Source organism: Lissotriton helveticus, chromosome 4_1 (assembly GCF_964261635.1).
Source record: "Lissotriton helveticus chromosome 4_1, aLisHel1.1, whole genome shotgun sequence".
Classification (NCBI taxonomy): Eukaryota; Metazoa; Chordata; class Amphibia; order Caudata; family Salamandridae; genus Lissotriton; species Lissotriton helveticus.
The window spans coordinates 36,105,504-36,132,025 of record NC_136063.1 but is presented as its reverse complement, the minus strand read 5'-3'; the positions used below and the strand labels follow the sequence as shown (position 1 = coordinate 36,132,025).

Genomic DNA, 26,522 nt, shown 5'->3' with positions numbered 1-26,522 from the left:
CAAGCTCCCTCTCTCTAATGGCCATCAGGGGGGCCTATGTGGGGGACCCTGCCCTCCTCCCACCATCTGGAATCATGTTCCTATTTTTTCTTCTAAAATCCATAACTCCAGTTCTATGTATCATATTATGTACATTTATGTGTCTAAATTATTTTAAAAAGCTGCTTTATGTTTATAAATTGGAATTGGGTTTCCTTTGAGCCATGTCAATTACTTATCGTCCATGTTGGTACTCTGAAACGCATAATACAAATGCGTAATACATGTTACTTTAGTAAAGCCTGACTGCTCTTTGCCACACTACCAGGACTGAGATAAGGATTTATTATTGTGAATCCAAGAACGATCTTTGGGGTATCATGAGTGTATGACATAGTGCAGCCTAATCAGACACACTAAATAATACTAAACTTCCCTACAGAAATGATTTTAGAACTGTCTAAATCAGCATGACCACCAGGCAAAACCAGATTGTTAGTTTGAATATGTACAATAAAAGGAAATTTGATTAATCCATGTGTGTGTTTTTATGTATTTTAGACCGATCTTGGTTGGAATAATGGCAGCTGAAGCTTCTTCCATAATTAATTTATCCACACTTGGTCGACCCCTTCACCTTGGGATGCTCTATGACTGCCGTAGTGATGCCATGATTCCAGGTAAAGGAAAGTGTGACACCATTGGGGTGAATGTGGTTCAAGCCTTTGGGGGGTGGGCGAGAGAGAGAGAGAGTCATTCTCCATCATTCACTTTGTCTTTCCCAATCTTTGGTCCTCACTTTTCTCAGTGTTCCATGTTCGCCAAACAAAATATAAAGACATAAATCAACAAAATCAAATTGATCTCTTAATTGGGCTAGCACTATCCATTTATTTACATGTTTTCATGGTGACTCAGACTTGTTTTGACAGGCTCCAAATAAAGGGGGTTGAGTAAGGAGAATATCTTGAAAGCAGACCCCCTTCCACTGAGGAATACTGATCCAGCACTCAGGAACAAATAATTTTTCAAAGACATGGCCCAATTTTCCATTACCCAACAAGCTCCTTTGTGCTGGGATTAGTGTGATTCTAAAACTATACCAACCTTCCAATCTGCATTATTGTTTTCCTAATTGACCAAATATGGGGATGTAATCTTTGTGTTGTGGATCATATAGACAAATCAGTACACATGAATAAAATACTCCAATAAAGACATATTCATTCATATATTTATAATATTTATCTAAATAATGAAAAATAATGCTCAATAAAGTACAAAAATTCAGTACTAGTCATAGACCACCACAAAGCAAACATCAGAAGAGAAATGACAAATTCATAATTATTGACAATTCATTAATTACTGGATAGGAGAAGAGACAAAATACATTCCCAAAAGTTATGCAAATTCAGATATCAGGCTAATATTAACCAAATTAGGAAACACTGGGCCATATTATCATGAAAGGGCGATACATTATCGCTGCTTTTATCGGCAGGAAACTGCTGCTAAAGCAGCAATAATGGGCTTGCTAATAGGCCCCTGTGAATTCCCATAGCAGCCCAGGTTAACACTAGAACCTGGGCTGCTATGGGAATTCACAAGGGCCTATTATCAAGCCCATTATCGCCGCTTTAGTGGCAGTTTCCTGCTGATAAAAGCGGCGATAATGTATCGCCCTTTCTTGATAATATGGCCCACAGTAACCTGGCCAGGGTAAACAGCAAAGGCCTTTCAAGAAGATTTGAAGAGGCAAAGACTTGGGCCTAGATGTATCAAGCATTTTGCGATTCGTTAAGGCCAAAATTCGCAGAATTTCGGCCTTAACGAATCGCAAACGGACATTTTGCATCTTTTGGGATGTATGTGAAATTAGCAAAATAAGGAATCGCAAAAATTTGCGATTCCTTATTTTGCTTAAGCATTTAAGGAATCGCAATTTTGCGATTCCTTAAATGCCATGTATGAAGCTTTTTTCATTTGTGAATTCAGGTTAAGGAATCGCAAATTAACACCAACTTGAGGTTCGTGCTAATTTGCGAAATCCTATCAAAAACAAAAATTTGGCAATTTTGAGGGTGGCATGTGACACACATACATGCCCATAGGGCATGTATGTGCGCCATATGCACACACATATAAGTTTCAGGGGTGCAGCAGGGTGTCCATGAGACACCCCTACACCCTTGCAATAATTCTCAAATTGCGATTAGCAAATTGCGAATTCGCAATTTGAGAATTATTTAGCAATCATTCCTACGGGCCTCCTGGCCCATAGGAATGAATAGGAGATTATTCCTTATTTGCGAACTCGCAAATTAGGAATAATAAGGAATCGCAAAAAAATAGCGATTTAAAACATACATCCCATTTTGCGATGTCTTAATAGCGATTTGGTAAAAATCGCTATTAAGAAATCGCAAATAGGAACGATGATACATCTAGGCCTAAGTCAGGAAACACAGGAAGAACAGCAAACCAACGACATCAGAAGACCTCTCCCCAACAGTCAGCAAAATGTTTGTCCAACACCCCTCCCTCTACACACCTCAATTCTACCCTAAAACCCAAAAGACTAACCCACAGAAGTATCTAACTTAGGTCATGCTTCACATTTGATTGGCTTAGGAGGGGGTCTACTGTCACACCACTCTCTATGCACACACAAGTTTTAAAGACTTCTTTGTTTTAGTCATCCTTAATGACATCAACTTTCTCCTCAGGAAATGAGGCTCAAGTGTCTATCACTTGTTTCCTCTCCTTCTCCGGCAGTCATCTTTTACATTGTATTATTTTTCCTGCTGAGCGCCTTTCTGCAGAAGAAGCTTCTCTCCACGTTCATAACACTGCTCTTTTCGTTCAGATCTTGGCCGGCACTCAGGATTCGAAGGACAAGTCAGGTCCATCTTCCCCTCTTGCTCACTTTTCGATTTTCTAAGATTTAATATTCAGCGGGGCTGACTTTTTTAACCCTTTATCTGTCATGCATAATGAAACCCATGCTTCTGTCTCTACAATGAACAAAACACAAACATTTATTCTTATTTGAAATACATTTGTCTACGCATCAACCCAAATGCTGCATTTATCCCCGCGCAAACTCATGTTAAATGTTTGCATTACAGCTGTTATTGATAACGTGCACTAAAGCAGCATTAGTTCTCTGTTTTTCATCAGTCAGAAGCCTTTTGCGGCCTACTTCAGTAGTTTAGTTCGCGTTTGCGCAGAAGCATTTTCCCATGTCAAACCTTTCCCGTTTGTTTTTTCACTGCACATGGTTAGTAAATGTTACTGAAGGTTCAATCTGAGCAGGTTTTATTTTATGTGAATACCCTGCTCCATCAACCCCCCCTTATTTACAAGTTTTCATGGTGACTCAGACTTGTTTTGACAGGCTCCAAATAAGGGTGTTTGAGTAAGGAGACTATCTTGAAAGCAGACTCCCTTACACTGAGGACTGCCAGGCTGATTTACAGATGCACCCATTACTCTCACCGAGGAAAAGCTTGATGTTCGCTGCTGCACATATGAACTTCTCTGGAATAAAAAATAGCTTCTTCTATTTCGGTGAAATTTATAAATTGTATTTGCCTTAGTGTTAATGTTAGCTACCCCTCACAATTTAGATGAAATAAACAATACATCTTGCTCATATACAATCCATGTTTTAAAATGCATGGACTTCGAATCACCAAAATGCCACTAAGTGACATCACAGAAGGTGACATCACTCGTTCGCTAAGCTGGTGACATCCCTGGAACCTTTGCGAGGAGTCACTTCCCCCTGTGGTTCCCACTTACTCACAGAGTCCTTCTTAGCTTGTCTCTTGCTATGCAGAATCCAGCAACAGCTTCCAAGATCTTCATGTTGTAGAAGTCAAAGGGGCCCTCAGGAGAGTGAGGGAAATAACGACCTGTGAATATAAATGAATGCAACTGTTCAATGCACTGAAAAGTGGTTTGGCACAATTTCATGAGTCATGATCCAGCGCTCCTACTAAAATTCTGCATAATTGATGTCACTATCTATCACCAAACTTACCAATCAAATACCAGGCCCATAAAATAACAGAGCAGCTGAATCATGAGGCGAATGAATCTGATATGTTGTTTAAACTATCTACAATAAACAAGACCAGCTTGTCATTTTAAAAGTTTATTTTCTAAAATTCATAAATTGCATAAACTTTATTAGCTCTTTATTAATATCAAACATTTAGTTTTATTAATTCAGTTTAATTCATTAATCATTGGCTCAAAATCCGACAGTTCAACATTGCATAAAATAATGAATTAAAGAAAACATCAACCCTATTCCCTAAGTTAGCTTTCTGACCTGAAAAGGAAAATAATTTTAAAGAAACAGATGAAACCTTACATGTCCATAAGAAATCGGACAGCACTTCGCCCTCAGGAAACAGACAGCCCCGTTCCCCTCAAGAGGCTCAATTTTTATACCTTTCCTACTCGCTAATCTAACTAAATGTAATATTCAGCACCCTGATTGGTTGCTGACTGTCAGACCACCAAAACCACCTCTTCCAGAGAGAGAACGTCACCTCATTATTGTTCATTGACATGAGGCGACACCGGCTTCCGAAAGTTGCAACAGTTTTAAAAGTTGTTTCTCTGATTTCCTCCAGATTTCCTCCAGAGCTCGGCAAAATCATCTCTGTCATTTCCTTGGCCTTGTAGAAAGAACATCCACAGCAGTCCATGCACAAGTCTCTATTGTCTGAGCCACAGTCCATTCAAAAGGCTTTCCATGGAAAAATTATTCCAATATGACTGCGCTTGGCTCCGACTCTGCTCACGGACAGGCCAACCAAATTCTCCAGTACTAGTACTAGGCCTCAGCCTTTCTTTCGGGCTAGTATTTAAACAAACACAAAAGAATGATTAATTCAGATAAAATAAACCCTTCTGTTACCCACCCAACCATTGCTAATAATTAACCCATTAATAAATGACATCAAGCAGAAGCAAACAAATAAAGCAGCACATAAAATATCTACCATTCTTCATATAGTCCAGCTTTATGTTTCTGAAAGAGTAAAAAGATGATTAAATGATTCACAAACAGACAATCACAACATAGGACAAACATATAAGCACATTTAATAAAGCAGTTGCCATGAATGATCAGCCGCATATTAATAGTGACAAGGACAATAGGACGAACATGACAAACAAAACAATATTAATCATGTGTTACAAAACAGACTCACAAATGCAACAAGAGCACCTATCATTAGTTCCCGCGTGTTCAAGTGTGTGGTGCAATCTTATTCTAAGTTCGATTAATTAAACAAATCATGAAACAATTAATTAATAGATTAATTCATGTTACAGGGAATGGACTTCACAAGTCAGAATAAAATTATTTCTGAAGCTCGCTCCATCAACTCCCTCATCTGGTGATTTTAGAATCACCAAATAACACCCCAAAATTTTCAGCAAATATTTCACCCAATTTGGAGACATCACACATTGGATTCTCTCGATATTAGTCTCCCTAAACCCCTGTTTCTGCTGTCTGATCATCTCTTTCAAGCTGAACCCTTCGCATTTCCTCTAACTCATATTCCTTCTCTTGTTCCTTTCTGAGTTTGTAAATCCTTCTCTTTTCTTTCTGATGCTTCCTCCTTTTGTGAATCAAACAGCTAATTTTTAGCAGCATTATCACTATGATGATGACAATTACTGGATAGAGCACTTTGCCAATGATAGAGCTTCCAACTTCAGAAAACCATTCTTTTATAGCCTCCATTCTTTTTCTAATTCTTTCAGTAAAACCTTCTTCTTCCATGGGTTCTATTTCTTCATGAAATTGTGTAATGTTTTTAACAAGCAACTCTATATCCCGACTTTTGTCAGGTATATAAGTACAGCAATGCTGGACATGTAAAACCCCACAGACTCCTCCCTCTTTTGCAAGCAGAATGTCTAATGCAAGACGATTCTGCATAACCATGCTTCTGGTAGCAACAAGTTCTGTATTGACTAATTGGAAACCACTTGCAGTATCTGTTGACAACCTATCTACAATTGTAGAAACCTTTCTGATTTTGATTGAATTCATGGTAATTCCTACCATAGGAATAACAGCACCAAAGATGTCTCCCAGAACTTCTGTAAAGCTTTCTCTTTTATACCTATTCAGGTTCAGATGTTCACCAAATTCAAAGGTACCCTTTTCATTTCTGTCAACATGAAACATTTTTGGAAAGACCAAGCCAAGATAGCATGTCTCATACCAGTGGTCTGGGAGGCTAAAATATGCTTTATTGCCACAAATAAAATAAATCCCAGGGAAAATTGGATCCTTACCACCTTTAAATCCCCAACCCCCTATGATACGATATGTATCCTCACATTGACTAGCACCCACAAAATAATTATCCTAAAGCGTATTGTCTCTCCTGATGCAAAATTTACCACTAACTGGTTCATCTATGTGAATTGCAGCATTTGTGTTAACACCATTTAGTTTTGCGTCCTCCATTTGCTAGTACTTGGACTTAGCATGTTTAAGGATCTCATTTCTCTTGTAAACAGCCCTTCTCTCCTCAACCATGTTCAGGAAAGTCTTTCCCTCAGCTCTCATTTTGCATGTTAAATTATTTCTATATGCGTACTCATAATTGAGTTCATTAGTAACTAAAAATAATTCCCTCATCTGCTTTGCAGGTGTCACTTTGTTCAAGCTATTTACTACTTTGAGATTTGCAAAAACCTCATCAAAGTCTGAATAATAATATTCCAGGCGACCAGTTTGATAGAACAGTCTAGCAATTACACTGCAAGTAATGCCATAAGTAAGAGGTAACATATTATAAGTTACTCCCTCTGAAACAGAAGCAGGTAATTTCACACAAACATAGCAATCCTTAACCTTCATTACTTTAACATATTCAGACAGAAGCCTTGAAAATGAATTGCTTGAAAAATCTCCAACAGATCTATCTTGATGAGTCTCTGGATCATGCTCAATAACTCTGCTAGACTTGCCAGCATGTTTCTCATGTTTAGGCTCTACCTTACTTGTTATATTAGTCTTAAGTTTTTGCTTATTAACATCAAAAGGATAGACCACAGCTAATATTAACCAAAGTAGGATTAATAATATCACACAAATTGAAGTCATTTTACAACATCTCTTAAGTATCGAACACCTAGAAGTGTCTGATCTAGGCATTCTAGAAAATTTGAAAAAACAAAGTTTTAAAATGTGAGTAAACTACAAACTATATCCCCCCTTTTAATTTTTTTTTTTTTTTAGAATAAAACCCTAAACAGCTTTTCTTCGACCTTGTGTCACATAAATATGTGCTTTCCAACTAAACACAATTTCTTCGACCTAAAGTCAACTAACAAATTTTCTTCAGCCTTATGCCAGGAAACAAAACCCTTATCAATAATTTTAAAGAATTTCAATCCTTGTCACTGAGTTCTTCCAAGTCTTCCTGACTGCTGCTCTAAACCTCTACAATTGGTGGAATTATTATATAAGTCCACTCTGGAGACTTATACTTCTGATTTGGCTTAACTACTCTTTTTGTCTTTCGAGTGATTACCTCTATTTTCTTGTTTTGGTTTTTCTTTTCAGAGTCACTTCCTTGACTAGATATCTCGTTGATTTGATCTTTTGTTTTCTTTACCAGTTTGAATTTCAAATTATCTTCAGGCCAAATATCTCCTTTTCTCAAGATCTTTTTCTTTGGCACACTTTCGTTACATTCAGCTTTCCAAGATCTTTTTCTGAATTTTCTTATTTCAGATTCTTCATCACTTTCATCAGTGTCTGTATCTGAGACTTCAAATCTGTACCTAGAATTTTTTTTACTTTACTCAGCAGCTTCACTCCATTCGGAACAATATCCTTACTGGTACTTGGTAATTCTTCTTTTTCTTCAGGAATCACCTTCAGCTTCCCAGTCTCAGGCTTTTTGCTCCTGAACACAGAGTTACTCTTTTGCTTTTCAATATTTCGGCTCAGATTTTTGTCTCGCTCAGAATCTTCTGCTTCTTCTGAATCTCCTTTCTCCTTTAGAGACTCTTTTTCAAGCAGATCTTCATCAACACCTCGATCTCCAGTTTCGATATTCAGATCTTCTTCATTCAAGTTCTGATTCTCAACTAGATTCTCTTGATGTTGATTTTCTTGCTGATCATCAGACTCAGGATCTTCTGGGTCTCCTTCTGAATCTGAATCTGAATCAGTTATTGTCTCACTCTCTTCATCAGGATTTTCAGGAGGTGGTACACGAATTGTATGACTTGCATGAATTCACCTTTTTAGGCCTCTGCATTTAACTGCGTTTGTTGTGACCAAGATCACTTGTCTTGCCTTCTGCCACCTTGGAACTAAACAGTTTCTTCTTCGATGAACTTTGGTCCTTACCCAGTCTCCGGGTAACAAATCATGGGCTTGCACTTTTTCCTTTGAGATTACATCTGTTCCCACCTGATGAAATACAGAATTGACTACATCAGACAGGTTCTGGCAATATTCAATGATTGCACTATCATTAATACTCATTAATTTGCCAACTGGAACAAATGCTTGCCTCATTACTCTACCCATTACGATGTCATGAGGGCTAAGACCTGTCTTTTTCTCAGGAGTACTTCTTATTGACATCAGAACAAGTGGAAGAGCATCTGCCCACTTCACTCCTGTGGCTAGACACATTTTTGAAATTCTATTCTTGATAGTTCCATTCATTTGTTCAACAACACCTGATGCTTCTGGTCTGTAAGCACAATGCAGCTTCTGTTGAATATTCAAAGCCTCACAAATCAGTTTCATCAATCTGTTTTCAAAATGAGTTCCACAATCACTTGCAATGGCACTGGAAATCCGTACCTAGTTATGATCTCCCTCAGAAGCAATTTTGCCACAGTGACTGAGTCATTGTGACGTGTTGGGAAAGCTTCTACCCATCTTGAAAACAGACAAACAAATACTAATACATATTTTAGTCTGTTGTGCATCGGCATTTCAATGAAATCCATTTGTAATCTGGTAAAAGGACCACCCTCCCGTCCTATGGTTCCCAAACTTACAACAGTCTTCCTGTTAGGATTCATCTGTTGGCAGGTCAAACATCTTTGGCAAAGTGACTCTGCAATTATTCTAAATTTTGTATTGTACCATGTTTCTCTGAATAATCTAATCATAGAATATCTTCCCAAATGTCCTGGACCATGGTACATCCGTGCCATATCAGCAATCATGCAGTCTGGCATTACAGGCCTTCCATCTTTGTAAACCCAAATTCCATCCTCCTCTCTTTGCCTGCATTCATTTTTTAACCATGTGTTTTTCTCTTCCTCATCTGCCTCATCTTGTAACTCCTTCACTTCCTGCCATGTTTCAAATACAGAAATTAGCATGAGAGAATTCATTGTGTGACTTTCGTCTTTTTCCCGATTGATTGAATAATTGTTTTTGGCGCAGTATTTTGCAATCTCATCTCCATACGCATTGCCTTTGGTAATGTAATCATCACCTTTCTTGTGAGCCGCACATTTGACTACAGCAATTTGTTCTGGTAACTGAATGCCATCAATCAATCTCTTGATCAATTTTGCATTTCTGATTGGTGTACCTGCAGAGGTTAAATAACCTCTTTGAGACCATAGCTGTCCATAGTCATGAACTACACCATAACCATATTGACTATCAGTCACTATGGTTACCCTTTTCCCAGCTGCCTTTTCACATGCTCGAATTAGACCAATTAACTCTGCAATTTTAGCAGAACGAATTCCATCCAAAGGTGAACCTTCAACAACATCTGAAACTGTGCACACTAAGTATGCTGCCCTCAGAATCCCTTCATCATTTATCAAACAAGACCCATCCAAAAAATAGACTATGTCTGATTCAGGTAAAGGAACATCTTTTATGTCCTGTCGTGGTTTTGTGCAGTAATCTACAACATCCAGGCATTCATGATTAATGTCATTTTCATTATTTACCTCAGTAACGACTCCATCTGGCAACAGTGTGGAAGGGTTCAAATTCACACATCTCGCAATTGACACATTATCTGATCCCAGAATTGTTTTCTCATATTTTGTCAATCTGCTACTTGTCAAATGTTGAGTCCTACTTCTGGTAAGAAGAATTTCAACTGAATGAGGTACATATACTTTAACAGGAAATCCCATAATGATACCCTCACTCTGTTCAAGACTTACACTTGTTGCAGCCACTGCTTTTAAGCAACCTGGCAAAGCTTTTGCAACAGGATCCAAAACAGCTGAGAAGTACGCAATTGGTTTTCTCAACTTACCATGCCTCTGAATCAACACAGACAATGCACAACCTTCTCTTTCACTGCAAAAGAGTTTGAATTCCTTTTCATAAGCTGGCATACCCAGGGCTGGAGCTTCACATAAGCTCCTTTTTAATTGTTCAAAAGCTTCCAATTCAATTTTTGACAAACTGATTGGATCTTTTACGTCTGCTTTTGTTAGTCTCTGAAGTGGTTTTGCAATTACTGAAAATCCACTAATCCATTGCCGACAGTAACCAACCATTCCCAGAAACATTCTCACCTGTCTTTGTGTTGTCGGTGGTTGAATTGCTCGAATCATTTTAATCCTTTCAATTGTCACCTTTCTTGTTCCCTTTGCAATTCTGTGACCAAGATACTTTACTTCTTGTTTACAAAACTGCAATTTTGCAGGTGACACTTTGTGTCCCTCATCTGCTAAACGATTTAACAAGGTAATGGTATCAGTAACACAATTTTCTCGTGTTTTAGCTGCCACAAGTAAATCGTCAATGTACTGTACCAGTGTGGACTTACCAGGCAGTATCAGATCTTCCAGAGATTTCTTTAACAACTGATTAAAGATAGATGGACTCTCAGTATACCCTTGAGGGATACGACACCATGCTAGGATCCTATTTTGGAACCTGAAAGCGAACATTTGCTGGCTTTCTGGATGTAATGGAACTGTAAAGAAGGCATTGCACAGGTTAATGACCGTGTACCATTCTGCATCATGCGGAATCTGGTAAAGAATTACTGCAGGGTTTGGAACAATTGGACAACATGGAACAACAATCTGGTTAATTTTTCTCAGGTCCTGAACAATTCTGTATGTTCCATTTGGCTTTTTAATACCCATAATCGGTGAATTACATGATCTGCTCTCAATTTCTTTTAACACACCTTGACTTATGAATTTTTCAATCACTGGAATGACACCCTCAATTGTTTCAGCTTTCATTTTATATTGAGGAACATTTGTAAAATCTATTCCCTGCTTAACAGTGATTTTTACTGGATCTATATTTTTCATAAGACCCATATCATTTCCTGTCAGGTCCCAAATTACTGGATTAACTGGCTTTTTGAGCTCTTCTGGCAAATCATTTTTATCAAACACAGGAAACAGTGATGTTTTCTCCGCATCAACCATTAGCATAGTTAGTTTATGAAGCCCATCTTCCTCTGCTGTTTGCATTTCAATGCCATCTGGTGAGCAATATATTCTGCAATTCATTTTGCACAATATATCATGACCCAACAGATTCACAGGACTGCTGTCACAAACCAAAAATCTGTGTTTATCTTTGTAGTTCCCTATTTCCACCTTTACTAGTTCTGTTAGACTTGTTCTAATTTGCTGATTAGCTACACCTACAACTTGGATGGACTCACCAGAGAGAGGAAGGTTTTCTATTTCTGCTGATCTAACAGTAGAACGGGTAGCACCTGTATCCACAAGGAAGGTAACATCAACATCATTTACTTTACCATTCACAAATGGACCAGACTGATCTACCTCAAGAGTGGGTCCAAGCACACACTTTTCTTCCTCTCTCAGGCACCGTCATGAGTAATCTTCTGAAGAATCACTCTCTTCTTTGTCTTTTAACCAAAATTGAGAAGCATTTGACATATTAACTTTTGATGCAAACATATGGGGAGTGTATGGTTAACCCTCCACTCCCTAGCTGCATAGCTTATTTATGAATATTGACTCCACCATTTTTCTTTAATCCAATTTAAACATTTTTTTCAATATTGACCATATCACAAATAATTATTATCGCATCTCCTTTGGATTGTCCACATTTCAACAGTTTGTAGCTGAAAAACTTCTAGCATAAGCGTGTGCCCATCCGGGCCTCTTTTACGCAAATACGATTCCAGTACAACAGGCGGTTCAGAGCAGCAGTTGTTTATTCCAAAACCCAATGCATTTCGGGCATTTTATTGCCCTTCGTCAGGGGAGTCTGCTGCCTTTTCAATTCAACATCAATCTCAGTTCCCTTCTTGGCAAGAAGGGAACTTTTCAATTCGACATCAATCTCAGTTCCCTTCTTGGCAAGAAGGGAACTGAGATTGATGTCGAATTGAAAAGGCAGCAGACTCCCCTGACGAAGGGCAATAAAATGCCCGAAATGCATTGGGTTTTGGAATAAACAACTGCTGCTCTGAACCGCCTATTGTACTGGAATCGTATTTGCGTAAAAGAGGCCCGGATGGGAACACGCTTATGCTAGAAGTTTTTCAGCTACAAACTGTTGAAATGTGGACAATCCAAAGGAGATGCGATAATAATTATTTGTGATATGGTCAAGCTTGAAATTTTTTTTTAAATTGGATTAAAGAAAAATGGTGGAGTCAATATTCATAAATAAGATGTGCAGCTAGGGAGTGGAGGGTTAACCATACCCTCCCCATATGTTTGCACGTTAAGCTAGTGCATTTGGGCATTGCACTACCCCGGCTTGCACGCATTCAAAGGACAAGCGTTTAAATTCATAAAGCATGAAATTAAATTGAGAAACAAGGTGTGCACACCACCATACATGATTATATTAACTTTTGACACATTATTTACCAAATTACCTCCACAGAAACCTGTTTCAGGAGAAAATCTCTGTGTGTTAGCACTATTAGGGAATGGTGCTTGAGGTACCTGCCTCTGCTGAAATTGACTCTGCTGTACCTGGTTCTGCTGAAACTGGCTTTGCTGTATCTGGCTCTGCTGATTCGCTACCTGTCGCTGTAGCTGTCGCTGCTGACTTAACTCGTTTAACTGTTGCTGTAGCTGTTGCTGTTGCTGCGGATTTAACTCACACTGCACCTGTGGATTCAATGAATTATTTTTAAAACTTCTGGGCAGGTTTTTACACTCGCGTTTCCAGTGTCCAATCTCGCCGCAATAAAAACATGGGAGCTTTTGTTTCAGCTCTTCAACATTCACATTAAATTTTGGCTTATTACTATTATTGAAATTATTCTTGAACTTTCCCTGATTCTGCTGCTGCATAGAAGCTAACTGTTGTTGTTGCTGCTCTGCTACCTTCACTTGTGCCCACATCGCCTTTTCCTTGAGATTCTTTTGTTTTGCATCTATCTCATCGCTGCAATATTTTGCTTTTCTCAGAATGTCATCAACTGAAAGTACTTGCCAGCAGACAATTCCATTTCTAATCATCTCACCAATTTCAGGTCTCAGGCCATATACAAATCTGTATATAAAGTGACTCATGTCCTTCTCACTTAATTTTTCATTGCCACTGTACTGTTTAAAGACTAACAGTAACCTTTCATAAAATGAATGAACTGATTCTTTTGGTTCCTGGTTTATTCTGTCAATTTTAACCCAATCTAATTCTTTCGGGGGAATTTTTTCTTTCAACCAGTAAATTACTTTATTATAAATGTCCATGACATCCTTTGCTGGGGCACCTGTAACCGGGTCTCGGGGAGGTTCTTCTTTTGGCCAATCCACAGAAATTTTGCATTCTGTCCAAAGATCTGATGGGACAACAATGTCAAAGAATCCATCTAGATCAATCCACAGAACTTTTGACACTTTTATAAATCTGTCTACCTGTCGATACCACTCAACTGGCTTCTCTCTTAAACGTGGGAAATCATTAGTAAACAGGAGAATATCCTGTCTGGACCAAGGAACATGCACATACCCTCCTCCAGCTATTTCCCTCATTGGAAATCCTGCAACTACATCGTTTCTTAATCTTTTATCCTGTTCTTTCTTTGACCATTTTATTCTCCATTTACCTAATTCGCCTAATTTTCTGAGAAAGCTTATTAATTCTCTTATATGTGTCATTCTTCCAGCAGCATTTAGATTATCAATGTCTCTTTCAGAAAAATCCACTCTGTAATGTTTCTGCAAATGTTTTTGTTTACTCAAATCAATTTCTAATTCAGCAGCCATTTCTTCCAGTTGTTCATACCTGTTTTTCGTTTTCCACTGAATACTTTTACAGATAAACAACAATTCATCATCCTGATACAATTTCAAATTGTCAGTACCTATTGTGCCAATAATTAATTCTTCCAAATCAGCCTTTAATTTAGCAACATCAAGCTTTTTATAATCAGGAGCTTCAGGGGACAATCCATTTTGAGATAATTCTATTCTATTTACATTTTTCTCCGACATACCTGAATCTGATTCTGCCACTGATGGTGTTGGTGTTTGCGAACCAGACAGACTTCCATTTAATGTTAAATTTCAGTCAAAGCTGAATGTCTATTGTCTCCTGGATCAAAAACCGGTACAACAAGACCAATAGTTACTGGTACTGTCACTGCTTCCATGCCTTTTGTCAATTGTTGAATTAAATCTTCCTTCGCTTTATTGTAACTAGAAATTTCCGGAATGTCAGCAGGTATTCTTTCTTGATTCTTTACAGAATTATTTTCCTGTTGGGGAAATCTATATTCTCTAGGTGTACTACAATTATTTACTGACCCTACTCTTTCAGGCAATTTAAAAAATCTGGGAGAACCTTCCTCAGCTTCCCTAGGAGATGCACTTGGAGACGTTTCTGTAGAAACTCTCGGGGTAGATTGAAAACCCGCTTGATAAGGTGGCGGTTTGCGTTTAGTAGCATAAATGTCTTCTAAAACTGCATCGTCTAATTCCTCATCAATTCTCCTTCCAGCTGTCTTTTGTTCTAGATCTTCAGTAATCATTATTCTCACTGGATACAGACCATCATACATATCTGCCTTTCTCCAGCGTCTCACCTTGTCTTCATGTGTTTCTTTATTTAAAATATATTTTGAATTTCTAGGTGCTAAGCATTTACTTTCACGCTCAAGTTCCATCATCTCAACCTCCCATTCAACCAATGCCTCAAATTGTGTAGGTCTTGGCTTCGGCACAAGATCCATCATTTTTCCTCTCAGCTTTCTCAAAACTTTCATATTAAATGACCCGTCTTCTGGCCAGGCTAATACACCATCATTTCTGGTGTAATGCATCCAATTATCAAACCAAATTACAGTATGATAGCCATATTCGCCTTCCATATAGGCTGCGGGTGTTTTATACTTATGAAGTAATTTACCACCACGCGTTTCAATTTTCTTGTCAGGTTTAAAATAATGTTTTACTTTCTGAAACCGTGAAGGCTTCTTTTTCTCACTATCATTCCAATAACTCATGATTTAAGTCAAAATTGTTGTTCCGTAAGCTTCGAAAATGTTTTTCTGGTGTTCCGCTATTCCAACTAATCCGTGCGCAAAAGACACCAACAAGCCAATCAGGTTAAGCCACGTCATCACCTTGCTCCTCCAATAGAAATACAGTATTCAGAACTGAAGAAATCTGGTACGAGCTCGTTACTGTCACGTGAGCCAATCAGTGCGCTTTCTGTGACGTATGTTAGCCAATCACAGCGCGAACCAAAATGATGTATGCTGCCGGTGCAGCTTCTCTGCGTGTTACTCCGTAAACTCACCCCTCCTTCACAAAACTTTTTCACGGCGCCATTTTAAACAAAACTTTCCAATGAATTTTATTTAGTAACTACAAATAAATAAACCACTTGTCTGTTTCGCTAACAAAGTAATAGTTTTACAGTCATTCAGAACTCACTCTTCTCATAAAATAGACGACTCTATTTCTATACGACCATTTTTTCACACATACATACAAAAACCCTAATCATTCACACACGAAATCTTGGCAGGACTTGAACAAATCACAGAAAACGTCAAACGTTAATGAGACTAGACGACGCTATCTCACCCTTCTCTCAAGCTTAGATAAATCCTACTACTCTTTTCACAAAAAGTTTTAAAACGGGCAACAAGTCCCTATGCTTAATGCTACGATTTCATAGGCAATCCTCACTATTACATTTAACCAGACAATCTAAGGTCCCTAAACTTGTGTTGTACGTCCACAACACGTGATATATTCTATACCACAATTTTGAAACAGAACAAATGCACTGTGTAACTCTTCTAGTCACACTACCCTTTGCCGGCAAATAACCAGGAATTTTTCACACTGCTGGAAAAAATCCTCACGACTACATATAACAGTCTGACAAAATCAAAACCCAACATATGTTAAACATTAATCCTATGACTATACCAACATATATGTATCATGCATGTAGCATGTATGTCAAAAACAACATATAACCGTACGAATGCTACCAAAAACTGATCCAGCGCTCCTACTAAAATTCTGCATAAATGATGTCACTATCTATCACCAAACTTACCAATCAAATACCAGGCCCATAAAATAACAGAGCAGCTGAATCACGAGGCGAATGAATCTGATATGTTGTTTAAACTTTCTACAATCAACAAGACCAGCTTGTCATTTTAAAAGTTTATTTTCTAAAATTCATAAACTGCATAAACTTTATTAGCTCTTTATTAATATCAAACATTTAGTTTTATTAATTCAGTTTAATTCATTAATCATTGGCTCAAAATCTGACAGTTCAACATTGCATAGAATAATGAATTAAAGAAAACATCAACCCTATTCCCTAAGTTAGCTTTCTGACCTGAAAAGGAAAATAATGTTAAAGAAACAGATGAAACCTTACATGTCCATAGGAAATCGGACAGCACTTCGCCCTCAGGAAACAGATAGCCCCGTTCCCCTCAAGAGGCTCAATTTTTATACCTTTCCTACTCGCTAATCTAACTAAATGTAATATTTTATTAAACTTCAGCACCCTGATTGGTTGCTGACTGTCAGACCACCAAAACCACCTCTTCCAGCGAGAGAACGTCACCTCATTATTGTTCATTGACATGAGGCGACACCGGCTTCCGAAAGTTGCAACAGTTTTAAAAGTTGTTTCTCTGATTTCGTCCAGAGCTCGGCAAAATCATCTCTGTCATTTCCTTGGCCTTGTAGAAAGAACATCCACAGCAGTCCAAGCACAAGTCTCTATTGTCTGAGCCACAGTCCATTCAAAAGGCTTTCCATGGAAAAATTATTCCAATATGACTGCGCTTGGCTCCTACTCTGCTCACGTACAGGCCAACCAAAATTCTCCAGTACTAGTACTAGGCCTCAGCCTTTCTCTCAGGCTAGTATTTAAACAAACACAAAAGAATGATTAATTCAGATAAAATAAACCCTTCTGTTACCCACCAGACCATTGCTAATAATTAACCCATTAATAAATGACATCAAGCAGAAGCAAACAGATAAAGCAGCACATAAAATATCTACCATTCTTCATATAGTCCAGCTTTATGTTTCTGAAAGAGTAAAAAGATGATTAAATGATTCACAAACAGACATTCACAACATAGGACAAACATATAAGCACATTTAATAAAGCAGATGCCATGAATGATCAGCCGCATATTTATAGTGACAAGGACAATAGGACTAACATGACAAACAAAACAATATTAATCATGTGTTACAAAACAGACTCGCAAATGCAACAAGAACACATATCATTAGTTCCCGCGTGTTCAAGTGTGTGGTGCAATCTTATTCTAAGTTGGATTAATTAAACAAATCATGCAACAATTAATTAATAGATGAATTCATGTTACAGGGAATGGACTTCACGAGTCAGAATACAATTATTTCTGAAGCTCGCTCCATCAGTCACTATCATGACTGACAAAATGTCATAACCTCCACCCTCCATTTGAGAACATAGCATTTATCTATTTATTCATTTTTTTGGCTGATCTGGGCCGCTAGCCTGCAGATGTCTGTAAACCCTTGTTCCAGAGACCATTCGAAGATCAAAATAAAAAAAAATGAAATCCTAATGGAGGCTTGTGCTTTTTTTCTCCCGTCATTCAATTAAGATTTGCAAATCCATATCAAGGTGTGTTGAGCGGAACAGGGATGATTTATGGCAAGGGCAAAGTGGTATTTGGGCCCCACCTTCAAAGGGGACCCCTCATTAAACTTTCTGGTGATCTTTTATACTATCAAGAGTAAAAAATAATTCTTTCCTTACTTTCTTTTTTTGAGCCAGCCCAGGCTGTCCAGTCAGTCCAGCATCTGTCTGAGAGAAAAAGAGACTTACAGAAAATACCTATTTTATTCTGATTTAATTTAGCAAGCATGCCAACCTTTCAAAGTGCATAGGCACAGACTTGCTGCACCGGCCTTTGTCTATATGCAGCATCTGGACACTTAGGGCAGATTTATGAACCTTTCACATAACACAGCAAGACAACTTGGGGACAGGGCAGGAATGCACCATATACATTAGTATATGGTGCATTCCTGCCCTCTCTCTGTGGTGGCACACTGCATGCTGCTTAGTGCCAACTGCATGCTGCTTAGTGCAGGAAGGGAAACCTTCCTGCACAATAGCAATCCTTCGAGGCCATTTCTTCTGAAAAATCTAGGAGAAATAAAGACGTTTCTCCTCGCTGTGCCCCTATTGGGAAGGGGTTCAATTTTGACACATAATCCAGGTTTACTACTCGTGGCATGGTTGGGCGTTTGGGAACACCCCCTCTCCCCCAGAGTATGGCATGGCGGCAACTCGTGCTGCCTTTTGTTACTCTTGATTTAACAAGCCATGCAGGGCTGCACAGCCTGGGCTTTGCGTGGATTGGCAAATCTTAACTAAGTCCTTGTGTTGCCTTGCGTCACCATGCGTAACACAATGACAATACAACAACTCTGTAAATCTGTTCATTACTATGCAGTAAAGGTTGGCATGGTTGGGTTCCTCTGTGATTGCATTGTCTTTTTAAGGCTGTGGCCGGGTGGTTCAATCACAGCTAGCTGATTCCTGACTCTAAATACCTGTCACTCACAGAATAGGCAGTGCAGTAAACAATAGCACTAATCAGCACAGTCTACCTGAATGGCTCTGACAGACTAACTACAGTCTAACAACAGAGATTGTTGGTAGAAGGGTTGTTCAGACTACTAGTCTTTCTGCTAATGTATCACAAATAGGCCCAGATGTTGGCTGGCCAAAGAAAGAGTTGTCAATGATACAACCAATTTCATTGATGGCATAAAGGAACTAAAAGCGGATAATAAGCTCAGATTTATGCTGAGCAGGGGTCCCCTAATTATGTTTTGCCCAGGCCACCAAAATCCTTATGATGTCAATGGACCAGAATCTCTGATTGGCTGGACTGAAATTTGAGAACAATGTTTCAATCACTGTTATGGGATGTAACGACTGAATGCCCACATCTTGAAAAATAAAAACAAAAGGTTTCATTTGGAGCAAAATGTGCAGCCCTGATTCCCCCTCTCCCCCCAGTCCTATATGTGGGGCCAAGTCATCACCCTGCATATTAAAATATTAATTGTGATTTAGTGGTTCTAGTCTTCATCTGTATGTTGCCATTTTAGCTAGATTTCAGAATAATTTTTTGTTATAGACACATAAGGAATTGTGTTTCCTACTCTGTTGGCTTGTGGTAAGTCACAGGGTTTGCTGGCGGTGTGAGACCCTCCACCAGGCAGACCAATAGTCTCAGGTATAGGATCACTCCAGGAGCGCCTGTATCAGAAAACCTACTGCTAATTTTAGACATGGAAAGTCTACATGCATGCCTACCCCAAGAGGTTACTTTGGAAGTTATCAGAGAAATACTACAAGGGGAAGAATGGATCCACCTTACCCCTATCAACTTTGTGATGGAATGTGCCAGATTAGCACTAACAAATACTTTTTGGGGAATTTGAGGGGATCCTATTCCTACAAACCCATGGTACTTCCATGGGGAGCACCTTTGCTCCAAGGGTGGCCGGATTGTATGTATATACCCTAGGGAAAATATGCATTCTCCACAACAGGAAACCTCATATCCTGGAAGCGATACATAGATAATATCTTTGTCATATGGAAGGGTAACAACACAACAGCATTGAACTTCATAACATAGCTAAACAGCCAAGATAATAATCTCAAATGTACTCACACTGAGCAATATTACACTCACCTTTCTGGATCTGACCTCTTTTCATGAACATAGTAAACTACAAACTGATGAAAAACCAAAGGGGGTGATGGACGGAGCGTTGACAATACAAACACTCTCCCCCAGTCAACTGATCTGGGTTTAATCCATCACCGTTCTTTAGCTCACTCCGTCACCCCAGTTCAGACATGGCCATATGCAAATCAGTCTGACCCTGTGCCTCATGGGAACAGTCCAGCCCGAACTGCCAAGCCATGTCTTCCCTGGAACGGAATCAAGCTTCCCAGGACCGGTTTCTGGCATTACAGCCATCTTCAGCCGGGCTTGCTTGAAACCAGTGGCAAAGTGAGCAAGGGACTCACGTCTGAGCATACCCTGCCAACTTAGGACGAACAAAGAAAAACCAAAGTGGGGGATGGACGGATCGTTGACAATACAAACACTCTCCCCCAGTCAACTGCTCTGGGTTTAAATCATTACCGTTCTTTAGCTCACTCCGCCACCCCAGGGGGAGTTTTTATTTTTGAAGATCAGGATCTTTGTTTTATCCATGTTGAGTTTGAGGCAGTTCTCTTGTATCTAGTTAGCCACAATTGACATGCAGGCGGTGAAGTTGTGCCTGGTGGTGTTGTTAGTGTTTGTGAGGGATAGGATGAGATGAGTGTCATTGACGTAGGAGTCTATGTTGATGTTATGGATTCTTAAGATGTGGACGAGAGGTGCCATATAAATGCTGAACAGTGTTGGAGTGAGGGAGGAGCCCTGGTCTTATATTTCATATAGATGCTAGGCATGGTTTGAAATTCCCTAATATAGTCATAATCATTCACCTACATTATTTCTCTATTCTCCAAAATAACGGGCGCTGAGGACTGAACCTTATCTAGACTGTGGTTTTGGTACAGAGGAGGGTTTTTCCCAAACAATGGCCTCCTATACCATCTTCGATGTGCTCATCCAGTATGATTTATATTCATAAAAGTTATAGGAAACCAGACAGGGATTAGAATCCACCTGCATAAACATCTATGTAAACGGTTCATCCCGGATATCATCTTCATACCAAACAATGGCTAACACAAGACACAAGTGAGAAAGGCACCTCTTGCTATCAGTAGTTAGAGGGAACCGAGATTTCCAGGCCAACAGACTGAACAGAGAGGCTGAGGCTCCTTCATGCATTCACTTCATTTGACAGTGGTCTAACCATCTTGTGCTGGTGTCCAATTCGAGACTAGGACGGGGTCCCACACTCTCATTATTCAGGTAATGGGTTTTGACTAAGTCATAGCTGGATGCTTGACTCTTTCGTACCTACTCACATGCTAGGTACACTTAGGTACTTCTAAACAGGCATCGTAGGAGCATGCGCTTTATTTTATAAATGCATTTTATATTTATGTATATGTTCATTGCTATTGCAAAATGGTAGAACTGTACTATTCCATTTTATTCACTGTACTGCTGATCATATATTTCTGCTACTGTATAACAGTTGTTGCAGCACATATATTTAACACTCAAAGAACAACAGTGCAATAAATTCTTATTGAAAACACGATCAACTGTTTATTCTGTGCAACTCTCTGAGACAAAATGAGCAAGCACGAGTGACTGGGCGAAAAGTAGTACATTGTGTACAATCTCTCTGATAAAAAGGAGATTCTAGTGGCACTGTGAGCTAGCTAATGCAACCACTTTCTAATATATGTGGTGGGCGTGCAAAGAGTCAGTCTGCCACAAGGCCCGCAGTGTATCTTATCCAAAAGTGCAGGTCCTGCTGGAGTACTACAGGAACTACACTACATGGCACCACCAACGTTTGGTCTGGTACTTATTTAACAGTAGAATCTGAGTAGTTCAGTTATGCCTATTCTCATAGACCCCTACTCACAAAACAACAGAAATGTCTGTGGGTGGGCACAGAAAACGCTTTCACAGCTGAGTAGACGAGATATCCTATGTATTGGATGTTGGTTAATCAAGCTTGAAGGACATTTTTCCCAAAATTGGTCAAAACACCTAGTCTTAATTTTCTTGGATAGTTATTCTGTGTTCTTAACACAATGACTAACCAGAAGAGAGAATTAGACCCAATGACAGAAGCACTTAGTCAGATGAGGAAGATGCCAATGCAATACATATTACACCTAATGTAAGACACACACTCACAGTGAAACTCCTCAAAAATGTTGTACAATACAGAGGAGGTACAGTAATATTCGTGATAGAGGCGCACAAATATTTGCAAACTGAGGTGTTCTATTCATGGGTTACATTCCCAGCCCAGCACCAAATGCTGTAACATAAACCTTTCATTATTATACACATAAAGAAGTCCCAGCGGTCTATACTCCACTTAAGGAGACTGAAATTCCAGGAACGTATTTTCTAGTTTAATGGTGTCTACCCCACTCAAGAAAAAGAGCAAGACTCAGTCCATTAGGAAGACCAGGAGCAGCATGGCCGATATTAGCGACCTATGCACCACATCCTGACATTGACACAATGCCAAATAATGAATAGCATGTTCAACACAAAGAGTTGATAAAACTTTACAGAAACATGACACAATTTGTCATGAGGACACTTGCGGTCCAACCAACAGTAATTACACCAAATGCAGTTCCTACACAGAGCACAGCTATTACAATTACTCCACAAACATTACTTGCAGTAATGGGTAAATTGCCTACAAAACGTGAACAAATTCCTTTCTGGGTAGCTCAGAAAATATCCCAGTTAGAATCAGTATACCCAAAACACAGAATGTTAACAATCTGCTTGCCCATGGGGATTACACCACAGTTAGAGGATTGTACCTTTTGGGGTACAGTTGTTACTGCCCTATATACCAGAACTCATGCTATTCCTTCATTAGCAGTGATACCCTATGTATTAGGACAAATACAAAATGAGTATGGAGCAGAGCCTGCTCTGAACCTAGGGATGCAGTTATTAAATAACTACGACCAGGTATCATCCATAATACTTGCTAACACTAAAACGATAAGCAGCATCATTGGCAATCCGTCAACGCTTAAGGGAGTTCAATGATTTAGATCAACCACACAAACTATAAAAAATAATAGAAACTGCATATGCAGAGTTAGGCCGGGAAAGTTTTTGGGGAAAAGCTTTAACACCTCAACTAATGGGCAGTCCCGAAAAGGAGACTTCCAAGCACACACCGACTTGTTCTAAAAAGAAGTGGGTTAATAAAAAACAACAAAAGTTTAAAGACAACAGATCTCAGTCCTGAGGTAGGTCTCCTCCACAGGAGCACTCTGAAAAGAGGTACAACCTTAGGAATATGGATAATATTAGGAAACCTGACAGGTATCAGGATACTGATACACATTCCTCTTGTTCCTTTCAGGGCTGGAAGAAAAACTCAGAGAGAGAAGGATGGTCAGAAAAAAGAAAGGAGCGCACACAGTCCAGAGACAAGCAGCGCGCTCAAGACTTTACTCCCAAAAAAGAAGAAAAGCCAAAATCAAAACCTCAACTTAAGAAAAAGAAAGTTGCTGGTCTGATAATCAGACATGCTCAGAATTCTGAGAACACAACTTCTGAACGGTGAATGGGCTCTGATGATGCTAGACTGTGCAGCAGAAGTAAAAATAGTTTGCCAGAACATGAAGGAATTTCTGGTGACGGAGGAGATGAATTATTACATCACAGTAGACACACCAGACAAAAGCGTGAGCGTCCCACATAAGTTACATGATATAACATTACGGATGGAGGGGACAAGTCCAGGAAAGTAATTGGTCTCTTTTAGAAGAACTTATCATCTGGTTGTGACATCCTGTTAGCCGAACAAGATTGGCCACCAGCATTCGTAGTGGAGTGCCCCAGGGGGGAAAGTAAAATTTTTCCTGCATTTTCCAACCATGTTCCCGTTCACCTTAAACATACATATGCACGGGAGTGGGCAGTAGCCCAAGCTCCAGCATTGTACAAAAATCACGCTGGGTGGGGTATTGACTAAACCTACCACGTGATCCAGGTAAAAGTTTCACCTAATGCTCAGAGGCAATACCCAATAAAGCAAGAAACTAAAAGAACAGGTCAGGAAGATCTTAGATCAACTTGAATACCAGGGGGTCATTGAAAAATTTACCTCCTGCAATGAACAATCCATTGTTTCCTGTCTCTAAACCCAACAATGCATATTGTCTAGTTTTAGATTATAGACATTTAAACTCATGCACAAAGACATTTGGGGGCCGATTCCGATTCGGTAAAATCCCGTACAAATAGCCGTATAGAGCATTTTTCCCATACGAATCATATCCTCGAACATCCCCGTACGTACGATGTAGTACGATGTGCACCCAAAGGAGTTCTCCGTCCGAATCGTACCAAAGCCTGTACGACTCAATAATCCGTACGAATCACATTTGGAATGCGCAGTACGCGATGTCTGTATGGATCGAAGCATAATTTTCTGACCCAGCTAGTACGATTCGTCCAGTCAACACTCTGTACGACTCTTTTTTTTACAAGAGCTCAAAACGTCCGGAAAAGCAGAATTCGACTCGAAATGCGTGTGAAACGGACCCTATGATCATAGGGGTACGGTTCATACACCCCATGATCGTAGGGGTACGGCTCGTACACCCCATGATCATAGGGGTACGGTTCATACACCCCATGATCGTAGGGTACGGCTTGTACACCTACGATCATGGGGTGTACGAACCGTACCCATACAATCATGGGGTGTACGAACCGTACCCCTACGGTGTACGAACCGTACCCCTACAATCATGGGGTATACGAACCGTACACCTATGGTGTACGAACCGTACCCTATGTGATTGTGTGGCTCTCTGTACGAATTGCTCATACGCGACATTTACCGTACAAATCGCGTACTCATTCCCCGGTCCGGATCGTACTTGTCAGGTCGTACAGCATGTTTACGATTCGTACGGTTCACTTTCAGGGTCCGTATCATACGGATTTTACCTTGCTTTTCATACGGTTCGCAACGATTCAGACGTATTATTTTACGATTATCTATGCGATTCGGACTAATTTGTTCAATTCGTATGGAAAAGACTACGAATTCAAATCATCGTATGGATTTGTTTCCCGAATCGGAATTGACCCCTTGATGTGCAAAATACACATAGTGCCGCGTTAATGAATAACATTGTGAGGAAAGAATACAAAACAACCCTTGATATCTCAAATGGATTTTTCTGCCAAATATAGCGCTTGAAAGCAGGTATCTGACCGTATTCTCAGCGTTATGGTCAGACCAACAATTTTGTCGACTCCCCCAAGGGTATAGGAATAGCCCCGGGGTGTTTTCAGCAAAGGTAACAGAGTTACTTCAAAATTGTGATGTAGAAGCATTGTCCTATGTGGATGATATTTAACGAACGGACGATGACTTTAAAAGGCACTTGACTAGGGTAAGCACCATTGTTGTGGGATTTGCCACTGAGGGCTATACATTTTACTTAAAATTGCTCACCTCAATGTCCTATTTTTTGGATATGAGCTGTCAAGTGAATGGAAAATTGCGGCAGCTAACTTTTAAAAAAAGTGTGCGCTGCTGCAGCCTCCAAAATCATTAAAAAATGTACAATCAATACTGAGATTCCTAAATTTCGGCAGAACATACATTTTAGATTACGCACAAAGGGTAAAGCCTTTCTATGTCTTAATAAAACCTGACTTTTCAGCCAGAAATTGGACACAAGAACATACTAATATTCTTTGTACAATCCAGGAAGACATGATTGCTTCCAAACACACGTAAACGCATGCCACTTGGTGATCCCTATAATTGCGGGTCAATGTAGGTACACTTACTATACCTTTAATGAAGGAGCAACAGTACCAATAGCATACAAATTACACCTGTACACAAATGCAGAAATAAGTTTCACTGTCTCAGTGGCTACTCCTTGAGGGAGTTCTGCGAGGTGGTGGGGTGGGGCAGGGTGGTGGAGCAGCATGGTGGGGGCTAGTAAACTCTGGCATATGGCTGACTGGAGGTAAGTAAATAAATAAATAGAACAAATTACATTGCGCGTGCTGCATCGCCATTTGGCATTGCTGTGGGTGCAATGTGCCCCATCACATCGCCTCACAGTACTCTCTCGAGGAGCCGCCACTGCACTGGCTCTGGAGAAATGCATTATTGTCGTAACCTCAGTACCGACTTTAGAAGTTGTTACAAAGGCTAGCAATCCAAACGCGAGAGCCTTAAATGGAAGAATGGGCGCAGCATTGTGGTACTCCTCTCCGTACCATCCAGAGGGATATTACATTGTGGAGAGGAAAAACTGGGACTGAAAGCAATCTTTATTAGCTAGG

At 39.5% G+C, this 26,522-nt stretch overlaps 1 pseudogene; it reads left to right on the top strand.

Annotated features, from left to right (window-relative positions):
• Positions 1–26,522, top strand: part of LOC144827834 (uncharacterized) — a 161,909-nt pseudogene that overhangs the window by 33,463 nt on the left and 101,924 nt on the right.